This window comes from Enhydra lutris, unplaced genomic scaffold (assembly GCF_002288905.1).
Source record: "Enhydra lutris kenyoni isolate GAN:26980312 unplaced genomic scaffold, ASM228890v2 scaffoldscaffold50, whole genome shotgun sequence".
Taxonomy (NCBI): Eukaryota; Metazoa; Chordata; class Mammalia; order Carnivora; family Mustelidae; genus Enhydra; species Enhydra lutris.
This window is the reverse complement of record NW_019154134.1, coordinates 15,329,230-15,341,391: the sequence shown is the minus strand read 5'-3', so window position 1 is coordinate 15,341,391 and position 12,162 is coordinate 15,329,230.

Here is a 12,162-nt window from a genome sequence, read left to right as displayed (position 1 = left end):
AAGCAGATAGAGTGGCAGGCAGAGGCAGAGGGAGAAGCAGGCTCCCTGCTGAGCAAGGAGCCCGATGTGGGACTCGATCCCAGGATGCTGGGATCATGACCTGAGCCGAAGGCAGCGGCTTAACCCACTGAGCCACCCAGGCGTCCCTCCTGGGCATTTTAATATTTAGTAATTTAGAAGGGAAGGAGGAAGTACCATTGGGGAAATAGGAAAACTAGAAGAATACAGTGTGACAACCCACGGGAAGAAATCACAACATTTCCAGAAGTTGGGAGTCATAAATGAACTGAATGTTGCTGTGAGTTCAAGGAAAGAACCACAAAATTGAACAACTGACTGGCAACATGGATGTCGGAAAAATCCTTATTTAGACTTCACTGTGTTCTCTCCCATTTGGAGCACAAAGCATTAACAATATATATCACTAAATGATGTAATTTATTGCATTTCCCCTTATCACACTTTAATCTTGTTTTCCAGTTTGTGAATTTATTGAGAAAAGGAACCTTATATTTTTATACTCCTTAGCCTTTTGCACAATGCTAATTGTTATTAGCATATTGGGGTTTATGTTTTTACCTCAGTGGTATGCTTTGGCTTCATCTCCATTTTGAATGTTAGATATTCTTTGTATAGTATGGTTATAAATCATTAATTATACTTTTCAATATGTTTTTTTTCTTTCTGCTATTAATCTCATACTCTAATAAAAAAGTAAATAAGAAAAGTAAATAAAGAAGAAAATAGTAAGTAGTTAAAACTGTTTTGGCACTGTGAAATTTCTGAAATTGCCAGATTAACTGTAATAACAAGTAACAGTAATCTTTCTTGTGGTGCCTGGGTGGCTCAGTCAGTTAAGTATCTGTCTTCAGCTCAGGTCATGAACTCAGGTCCTGGGATTAAGCCCCACATTGAGCTCCCTGCAGAGAGTCTGCTCCCTCTCTCTCTCAGTCCTTTCTCCCCACTCCCTCCACTGCTTATTCTCTCTCTTTCTCAAATAAATAAAACCTTAAAGAAATGGTAATTTCCTTTGTTTTTGTAAAATTGTAAATTATTCCCACAATACAGATCAAAATAATAGATATTCATTACCTTGAATTAGCAGATTTTTATCATTTTATGTTAATTCTAGTTTTGTTTTTCAAATAAAATTCATAGTTTTAGTTGATGCCACTTTGTGCTCCTCCTTAGTCCTATTCTTTTCTCTCTTCCCCAGGTAACTATGATCTTCAAGAGACTATATTCTTCCTGTGAATGCTTTTGTAAGTTTGAAATACATATTATATATATATATGTTTATATAAATTGTACCATATTATGTACATCTTATCACAGTTTGAATCAATATAGCTATTGCAGTGTTTCAACTTAATGTTACATAATTTATGCATGTTGACATTTGTAGATTTAGTCCAATTTAGTAATTCCAAACCAACATGAAATCAGAATTCATTTCATTTTTCTACAAATACAAGCAAACAGTCTAATTTTAAGAAATGCCTTGGTTTTATGGGGCACCTGGGTGGCTCAGTTGGTTAAGTATTTGCCCTCAGCTCAGGTCATCATCCCAGGGTCCTGGGATCAAGTCCTTCATTGGGCTCCCTGCTTCATTCTCTCTCTACCTCTGCTTCTCTCTCTGTCTCTCATGAATAAATAAATTTTAAAAAATCTTTTAAAAATGTCTTCGTTTTTACCTAAAAAATTAAATCTATGTCTATCTACCAATGAATAAAGAAGACGAGGTATTTATATACAGTGGAACATTACTCAGCCATAAAAAAGAATGAAATCTTGCCATTTGCAATGACATGGATGGAGCTAGAGTGTATTATGCTAAGTGGAGTAAGTCTGTCAGAGACAGACAGATACCATATGATCTCACTCACATGTGGAATTTAAGAAAGAAAATAGATGAATATATGGGAAGGGGGAAAAGAAAAATAGGAGAGAGGGAAACAAGCCATAAGAGACTCTTAACAATAGAGAACAAACTGAAGATTGATGGAGGGAGGTGCATAGGGGATGGGCTAGTTGGGTGATGGGTATTAAGGAGGGCACTGGTGATGAGCACTGGGTATTGTATGTACGTGAATACATACAATACATGAATATATACAATACATACATACATGAATCACTGAATTCTACTCCAGAAACCCAATATTGCACTGTATGTTAACTGCCTAAAATCTAAGTTAAAAATAAAAATAAAATAATTAAATCTAATTTACATGCTAACACACTAAAAACTGCAAGTTAAAATTCTGTTCTTACCTCTAAAATTTCTTCAATCCTTATTCTTGGGCTCTCAAGCTCTTCTGCCTTTGCTTTTTTTTTTCTTCTTCTTTTTCAATTTCTGAAATACATACATACATGCAGATAGACAGACATGTGTGCGTGCATACATACAAATTCCTTCCTCTCCCAATTTTCCATTTATTCCATTCCTGAAAGGGCTCTGTGCACTTTGGTTTATTAAGACTTCTGGAGACTACTAGCAAAGCTTTTTTTTTAGGTGTAAGTAGGGAATTTGCTATCAAGTCTACTCTGTCTATGATCTTCATTTCTTAGAGAAAGAAATGAAAAACTGTAGAGAAAATTTTTCAAAGAGTAAAGACTGGTCATTATAAAGCTTTAAAAGAATTCTACTGCAACTAAAATTCATTCAGGGATTAATTTAAATTTGTTTCAAATAATTCAATTAGGAATTAATGCATGGGTATTGCACTAAAACATTTCCATGTTAACAGAAGTGCTATATATGCTAAGATCCCAAGATATTATTATGGCATTTATATTGTAAGGTAAAAAAGAAACAAGGGGCAAATGATAGGTTATAAGAGTTACATGGTCACATGGTTACATGGGCAAGTTCACTTTATGAAAAATTGTTAGACTGAACATTTTTCCTCATTTATATATGTATGTACTTTTCTGTGTGAATATTCTACTTCAATAAAAAGAGTTAGAGAGACATAAGAGATTGATCAACCTAATGCAATATGTAGATCCTGATTCCAAAAAAACCAGTGTTTTAGGCCTTTATTGACATTTGAGGACATCTGATATTTGCTGAAATTAAGGAAATATTAATTTTTTAAAAGATTTTATTTATTTATTTGACAGAGAGAGACACAGTGAGAGAGGGAACACAAGCAGGGGGAATGGGAGAGGGAGAAGCAGGTTTCCTGCTTAGCAGGGAGCCCAACATGGTGCTGGATCCCAGAACTCTAGGATCTTGACCTGAGCCGAAGGCAGACACTTAATCAACTGAGCCTCCCAGGCACTCTGGAAATACTAATGTTTTAAGAGAAATAGTGGTATAGTCATGATTATTATTTTTTTGTCCTTATATTTTGGAAACATAGGTCAGTATTTAATGGATGCAATGAAATGTTATCTGGGATTGGCTTCAAGATCATCCAGGGGAGTGGAGCAAATAATGGGAAAAAATTCTTCATGTGTTGACACCTAGATCATATATATTTTGGGGTTCATTATACTATTTCTCTACTTACATACATGTTTGAATTTTCTGTAATGCAGTTACTTGTACACACACATGCACGTACATATAAAGCTAAACTGAAACTTCATTTCTTATGCTAATAATGTTTTTCCTTTTCTCATACTGTTTTTTTTTTTTTTTTTCCTTAACTCAGACATTTGGAGGAGAAAAGGAATCCTTTGGAAATTTTCATTACTCTTTTTAGACGCAGGATGGCACTGTTTGAATAAGTAATTAGCCAATGTCCATTTCTCCTGGAATAGGCTCCTTTCCTTTACAATGTTAATACTTCCTAGGGCAGTTTGTCTTAGTTGAGAGTAAAAACTTTTCAGATAACGTGTAGAGATGATCCTACTTACACCTTAACTTTAGTTTCCTGTGCTGGCAGTATCTATCTAATACCAGTTTTTTATTTTTTATTTTTATTTTTTATTTATTTATTTTTTTAAAACTTAATTTATTTTTTTTAATATTTTCTTTATTTATTTGACAGAGAGAGATCACAAGTAGGCAGAGAGTCAGGCAGAGAGAGAGGGGGAAGCAGACTCCCTGCCGAGCAGAGAGTCTGATGTGGGGCTCGATCTCAGGACCCTGAGATCATGACCTGAGCCAAAGGCAGAGGCTTAACCCACTGAGCCACCCAGGTGCCCTAATACCAGTTTTTTAAAATTAAGGATAAAGTTCACAACTACTTCAAGGGTGGTTTCATGCAAAAATAGTTCTGTGCCCACTTTTCTTGTTTTTTGTGTTTACAATTATTGCTAGGGGATTGGTCGTCCATGTATCTTAATGCAAATACATCTATCTATCTATCTATCTATTTATAATATATCACCTATCTATCTCTATATGAATCCTCCTTATTTAAAACTGTCAATGCCAACCACAGGACGTATTTCTACTTTTTAAATGGCATTGAGCCAAATACTACTGATTAAGGTCAAGATGAGTATTATAGACTATAGACAAAAGCTTTCCCCTTCAACCCTCAGAAAAAGAATGGAAATAACTGTATTCTTGGACGTTCTCAGTCTGATTCATGCCTTATTTTAGCCAACTATTCATGTATTCACCAGAAGAATTACACCTACTACCTCCGGTGTAGGAAGAAAAAAAAAATGTCAAATGAGCAATAATGTTAGCAGAAGCTTGAAACTTAAGAGCGGGTATTCAGAAACGTCCTCCTCCCCACCCCCTTCCCTCCGGTCCAATTCCCCTTTCTGGTTCTGGCCATCGGAAATTGACTTGGCGTTAACTACCGACTGGAATTTCAAGGCGTCAATACCCCGCCCCCCCCAACCCGTGTCCCCCCCAGCTTCGGAAACTCTTAAACCTCTCCCTACCCTACACTCAACCATAGAGACAGATAAATGATGCAGCAGATTACACCGCTGAAAGGCAACATTTGTCCTGAGCTATTTTCACATTTTTTCCTGTTTCCGATTTGTGTGCCAGACTTTTGTTTGCTTGCTTTAGGACATGGAAAACATATTTGGGCATTTCCCCCACAGTTTAATGCCAATGGCTTTCTCCCAGCAAATGAAAGTGAAAGTGCTACGTTTTAGTGGTGTTTTATCCTTTAAAGTGTGTACTAGCAGCTGGTGTGTATGGAGATGTGGGGGTGGGACGGAGGGTGGGATTGGGAAGCTTGAAGAACCAGTTTTGAGGTTTTGTTTGTTTATCTTGAGATCGCAGCAGGGTTCCTGTTTTTTTTTTTTTTCTCCCTTTTTTGGGGGTCTGACTTTGGATTTATTTTCATTTGAACAATCATTGAGGTTTCATTCAATGTACTGACTTAAAAAAATACACTCCACTTGTAGCTTTCCCCGGTTGCACTTTAAAACACCAGCCAGTCTCACCCTCATCTGGAAATAATGCAAGCTTCTCTTTCTTCCTCCTCCCCCACTTTTTTTCCCCCCTTCTTTTAAAGCCCCACATAACCTGAAGTCGGTAATCAGATGGAAAATGTGCTGGTCTTAGTTTACTTTAGTCTACTCTCCCTGTTGGTGGCAATTTTACTTGTTGAGGTATATTGAAAAAACACAGGCATTTTATGCACATGTAGCTACTGAGTCTTGAAATATGCCACTGATCTAAGTTTGTTGTAAGTTTCCTTAAGAACACTTTATGTGTAACTCTTACTATTTTTGTTGCGTGGACTTAAAAAAATACACGGAGAAGGACACCAGCGATCTTAACAGTGACATTAATTCATCTGAAGTCATTCATCCTCTCCCTCCCCGTTCCTTTTTCCAAGAAACAACTAATCACAAACCAGGCTAGAATTTCTAAAAAGAGGAGGAGGAAGAAAAAGAGGCGGAGTGGGGTAGGGGACTGAGTTTAGAAGGGCCAGAATCTCTCTCATTCACAGGGTGGAAAAGTTGACATTGTCTAAGCCCTTCTGAATGGCTGGTAGTTGGTTACCCTGATTGTACCTCTACCTCCCCTCCCCCTCCACGTGACGACCCAGGACACATGCGCACCCGACGCAGCCCGGCACATCTGCAGACTGACGTCAGTGTGCTCTGCCTCCGAGGAAAAGCTGCCAAAATTTTCTCCTGCTGCAATTCAAGTTGGCTGGGGGCCGGTAGTGAGATCTAGGGCTACTTCAACAAAACTTTGCTGCCCTTCCTGCTCCTCTTGTCTTCTTTTCTCTTGATACCCTTTGATGCTCTTCACATGTTATTTGCATAGCAAAGGCACTAAGCTGTCCAGGAAGAGAGGGCACCACTTCCACCCCCAATAAGCCTTTTTTTCCCCTTCCTTCTTTCTTTTTTTCCTTTCCTTTTTTTGCAGAGGGGGGGTCGAGAGAGAAAGGGGATTTGCAAAGGCAGCATCTCTGGATGGTAGCCTGGATGTGTTGATGGCATCTCTTTTATTGCCAAATCGCAAAGTCCGTTCTCTAAAGCCCGGTTTAGCCAGACTATAGGGTTTTATTCTGGCTGCAGAATAAGTAACTGACTGCTGTGGCTTTGCAAAGGGGGGCAGAAAAAAAGAGAGAGAGAGAGAGAGGAGAGAGTACGTGAGTCGTCCAGTGCAATCTCTATTGTTTGAAACTTACTTTTTATCAGAATTTGAAGATGAAAACGGTAAGGAAGACTTAACAATATTCAGTGAAACCGTTTTTGCTTTTTAAAAAAAAAAATTAAAACTTGTGCTTTGCTTGTCTTCCGAATAACGCGTAGAAAACTTTTTCTCTCTGTGTGTGTATGTGTGCATGTGCGTGTGTGTGTGTTTTTAATGGCAATGAGTGAGCTTGACTGAACTCATTTTACAGATAGAAATCTTTTTAACTCCAGACTAGTCGGGGGTTGGAGAAATCTGGGTCTTGCAAGTATTTTATGATGCAAAAAATACACGTCTATTATACGAATAGACATGTTTTGTGAAATATGACTTGATTATGATTATTGTGGTCTTTTAACTATCACCAAATAGTAATCGGGAAGGTAATAATGATGTGTATTTTAAACTGATTTCTAGTTTTCTTAAAGAAAAACCTGCATTTTATAGTTTCATGTCAGTGTCTTAAGTAGTCAGACAAGTGCATATTTTATGCCTGGGCTCAGAGGGCAGAATTAATGTGCTAGCTATAGCCCCAATGCTCTAGGATATGTTAAGCTTTTAATAGGCTAATCAAAGAGATGGAAGCGTGTGTTTTTGATTTACTTTTGGCCACTTGGGACGACGTGCTAGACTCATAACCCTCCGGAGCCTTGAATATCTGGGTATGTCTGTGTATATGGTATATGGGATCAAAGTTCAGGGATTGTTGTGGGGGGGGGCAGTTGGAGTGCCAGAGGGGTTTTTGGAAAGCTGCCTTCTGATAGTGTGTACTACAATTCCTGTCTTTGGTAATTTCTTTCCTTGTTGTACTAGAGGCAAAGAGAGTGAAAAAGCGCACTGAGAGGGAACAAGAGAGTGAGTTTCTTACTCTTGTTTTTATTTGAGCTGCCGGTGCAACGCGTTTGGGCCAAATGCCAACTGTCTGGGTCACACGCGTTTTATCCAAATAGATTTAGCGCTGCTGTCTGGAAATGGGCTGCTGAATGTTAACTTTAGGATCAACTCAACCAGGGCAGCTCAGACTATTACCCTCTGTCTGGGCGAAGTAGGATGGGGGGGCGGAGTGCAGAATGGAGGAGGAAAGGGGAAACTGAACCATTGCTTGGAACTTTTAAAAAGACACTGGAGTGTGATTTTCAACATATTCTTTTATATTCAAATTTCTTCTGGTAGTTTACTTTTCTTTCTTCCCTTTTATAGCTTATATTGATTAGACTAAAATGTAGGAATGACAGTTTTTAAAATTCATGACAGGGAAAGAAATGTAATGTAAAACTGGTGTATTTGAAGGAAATTGGGAAAATTAATTTTGGAAATAATTGTTTTCCTGTGTTTCACCAAAATGGTAACTACAGTTCTGGTTAATGTCGATTTTGTGCTTAAGTGTGATCATTGGTGTTTTGGATTTCTATAGAATAGCATATAGAGGCAAATAACTTGATTTCAAACAAATCAAATGCATTCATCTGCCACAAATGGCAGCAAAAAAAAAAATCTGTCTTGTTGTACTAATATTTTTGTGATGCTCAAGGGAAAAACCTCTAACCTCAAGACCTGAAATATTTTAATACTTTTCATGTCTGGGCCAATATGTGTAAGATTAATTTCTACTCTTGTCTACTCTTACCACTTCCTCTTCATTTCCTTAGCAACCACTAGTAGCTACTAGTGGTTTAGGATGGGTCTCTATGCCAAATCCTACCCTGTGTGTGAGTTTTATGAGAAAATAGAGTTAACATATTAAGAAAATTACTAACACATTCTTAGGAGGAGAAGAAAAGCCAGAAGAGGTGGATAGTTCTCTTGGTTCTACCAAAAGACAGTTGATTACAACATTTTGTAATAGCCTCAGAAGAAAAAGGTGTTTCTGCTTTTCAACAGAGAAGTTATAATACAGATAGTGTATTATACTTGCCATCTGGAAAAGACAGTTTGGGAATATATGTAATTTGGGGCTTGATTTTTGTAGAATGATGTTTTGTATGTTTGCTTTGGGCTCATTTGATTTTCTTGATAGGTGAGTTTTGAGTGTTTTCAATTATACCTTGGGACACTAATCTCACAAAGTTTATAAATGATCTGGAAACCTTTGTACTTATAGCCTAGTAGTGTCCTTGGCATATAGTAGGTGACTCTAAATGTTTGTTGAGAGAATAAATGGAAAATGAAATGAGAAGTTAATTTTCACATATAGAAATTAAATACTTGAAGGGAACAGAGTATTGTTGCTTCCTCTGAAGACCAAATCAGCCTTAAAATAAAGAACCAGAGTTAAGATGGATGAAAGAAGTTGAGTAGGATGTTATACATGTTCTTTAGCTCCATAATAATAGTTCATGAGAGGAAATTATTACCTTGGCTACTCCCAGATCACTTGAGTAGGAAGTAAAGATGATAAAGGAAAAAGACAAGTAAGAACCCTTCAACCAGGGAAACTACTGAGGCAGTAACTATAGAGCAAGTTGTCTGATCTTATTTCCACTTAGCTAGTGTACCTTTGATCCATGGAAGGAGGTAAACAATCCCTTAACTTTACTGGCTGGTACATCTGTATTTGGAAAAAAAGCATATGTGAAATCAAAGAAAATGGAATTTTTAAATTTAAAATATTTGTAAGCCCAATTATCATGACCTACATTCTTTATTATTTGCACTAAAGACAATACAATGTTATTGATTGATTCCTATCATCATATTTAACTATTCCACATTTTGCATGAAATGCAAGAACATGAAACTATTTTTTAAGGAAACCCTTTGAAAAGTATCGTACTCCTTATGAATAAGATAAGAAGGGGGGGTTAATATTTCCTTAGTCATTAAAGTGAAGTGTGCGGACATTTTACATCATGTGTAATCTGATTTAATTGACAAGTCTTTGTGAGGTAGATATCATTATCTTGGTTTTATTGATGAGGAAAAATATCCAGAGAGGTTAAGTAACTTGGAGTCAAGCCAGAACTCCAAGCCTTTGTCCTTTCCACTAGGTAATAATGCTACTCCTATACAATATAAAGAGTTAATACATAATGATTTATGAATAGTTATGTAATATTTTAATGTTAGTTTGAATTATGGAAACTATATTTGAAAAAGTCAGTGTTTATATACATTTCTTTATAATATCCAGATCAACCTCTCTAGCAGGTGTCAGAAAGTAGGTTAACTATTCATTTTTATTGTGTAGGTAACTAAGAGAGGTTGTTATGTTAGTTGTTGTTGATTTTAGTTGACCTCGGTCAACTCATTTACTTACTAAAGTTTCTTCACTGGCTCCAGAAGATTGAGAAAAAAGTGGGGAGTGAGGATAGGTGTGAGAAAGGAGAAAGAAACTCAAATTTATTGCATGTCCATGTGCCAGATACTATAGCTAGTGGTGGAAACAAGGTTTGGTTTAACTTTTTTAAAGGTCCCGCTCTTTCTATTATGTACCAATACAACTTTTTACTACAAGTTCTTAAATCAAATGTTAGTCTACTTCTGGCCAAGTAGTTACATATTACTTTTTCTCTCAGTGGTACTTGTTTACTTAATTTGGGCATTTACTGGACAGTGGTGATAATTGTAAGAGTGAAGTTTACAAAACTGAAGAGTAGGAAATTTCTTGAGGAGAAAATAGGTGTTCCTTAAACCCAGACAACTTTAAGTTTGTCATTAGTTTCAGAGCCCAGGAAAATGGGAAAAAAGGATGAAGGAGTCATACAAATATATCACCGCTAATCGAAAAGGAGCTCAAATGTGTTAATTAAATGTTCTTCTTTAGAGGAAGATTAAGGCATATATGGGACTCATTTAATGTCAGACATTATTATGCAAAACACTCAAGCCATCTGGAGAGTGAATCTTGTTTATGAAGTGACAGTTACACTTTAATATCTCATGGGAAGTTTTGGAATATGGACACTGTATGTAAGTAGGTTAGGAATAAAGATAACTGGATTCTTTCCTTTAGTTAGTTATTGACTAATGGTGTGACTTAATCTCTTTATAGATTTTTGCCTGAGTAAGCATATGTCTTAACTAAATCATTGTAGAAATAATTTTGAGATGAAACAATTATTGTGTGTAAAGTTGCTTAAAACTATTCACATTAATTAATTTAACCATTTATTATGATCATATTATTTGACAGTGGTTACATGGGTCTACTATTGAATATTCAAGTTAGAGTGCCTTAAACTGGAAGTATGATATGGTAGAAGGAATTTAGACTTAAGAGTCAGAGAGCCTTCTGTAAGACTCTTGGCTCTGCTATTTTCTAGCTTTGTGACCACTATGAGCTTCAACTGTCTTATCTGTAAATTGGGAGCCGTATTGTTATCAATTCTTGCAAAAAAAATAGTCACCATAAACTTAGTGGCTTAAAAGAACATACATTTATTATCTCACGGTTCTCCGAATCAGGAAACTGGGCTTGGTGTGGCTATGTTCTGTGCTTCAGGGTCTTTCATGAGGCTGCAAGCAAGATGTTGGCAAGGGCTCTGGTCACCAAAGAATGCTCGACTAGTGAGGGATCTGCTTCTAAACTCACATATTAGTGGGCAGGGTTCAGTTCTCAAAGGCCATTACATTGAGGGCCTTAGTTCCTTGTTAGTGGTTATTGGAAGGCTGCTCTCAGTTGTTTGCCATGTGAGCCCTTCTGTATGACAGCTGGCTTTATCAAAACCAAAAGGGAGAGAGTCTACTAGTAAGATAGAAATCAGAATTTTTTATAATATAATCATTGACGTGACATTTTCTCAACACTTTATTGGTAACATTTTTCAAGTTACTCAAGGGAAGGTAATTATGCAAATGTGTGGATATCAGGAGGCAGGCTCATTGGGGCCATCCTAGAGGCTGCCTGACATAGCAGCAATAATATCCACTTTATAAGATTGTTGTGAATACTAAAAGAAGTAACATATATTTAAAATTCTCTTCATTTTTGGTCTGACCTCAAACTAACTTTCTAGATATTACCTGTTGGTCTTCTCCATAGGAACCAAACTTATTATTATTACTGAAATGACTTTCTATTTTTTCCTTCCCATCTAGACTTTGTAGAATATATGTCTTTAATTTGCAGTGATTGCTCCCATTGATTTGAACTGTGAAATTGTGTTCATCTTCCAGGGCCTATCTCAAATGCCACTTTTTAAATAAGCCTTTCTTGATCCATCCTTCTCTAATTCAGAAGTCATTTCCCTCATCTGATCTCCTCAATGCCATTTCATAATTTTATTATGGCAAATGTCATTCTGCCTTGAATTTTTTTTCTTTCTTGCTTAGATTATGAACTCTCAAATGGCAAGGATTGTGTTAATCTTTTCTGTAGCCTCATAACAGCATTTTAAGAACATAGTAAATCATATTTATTGATTAATAAATTAGTTTTTGGATGGAAGAAGTTTTAAATGATTGTAGTTGTTTTATTTGTTGTAATAACCAACATTTTTAGCACCATAGGGAATGAAGTATTCCACATAAATTAATTTTTCAATCAACTACAAATATCCTCTTATATGCCTAAAGTGATGTTCTTTTAATCAGTATTTATTCATTCATTTACTCATTTTTTTGACCAACATATATGTAAACATTTATTA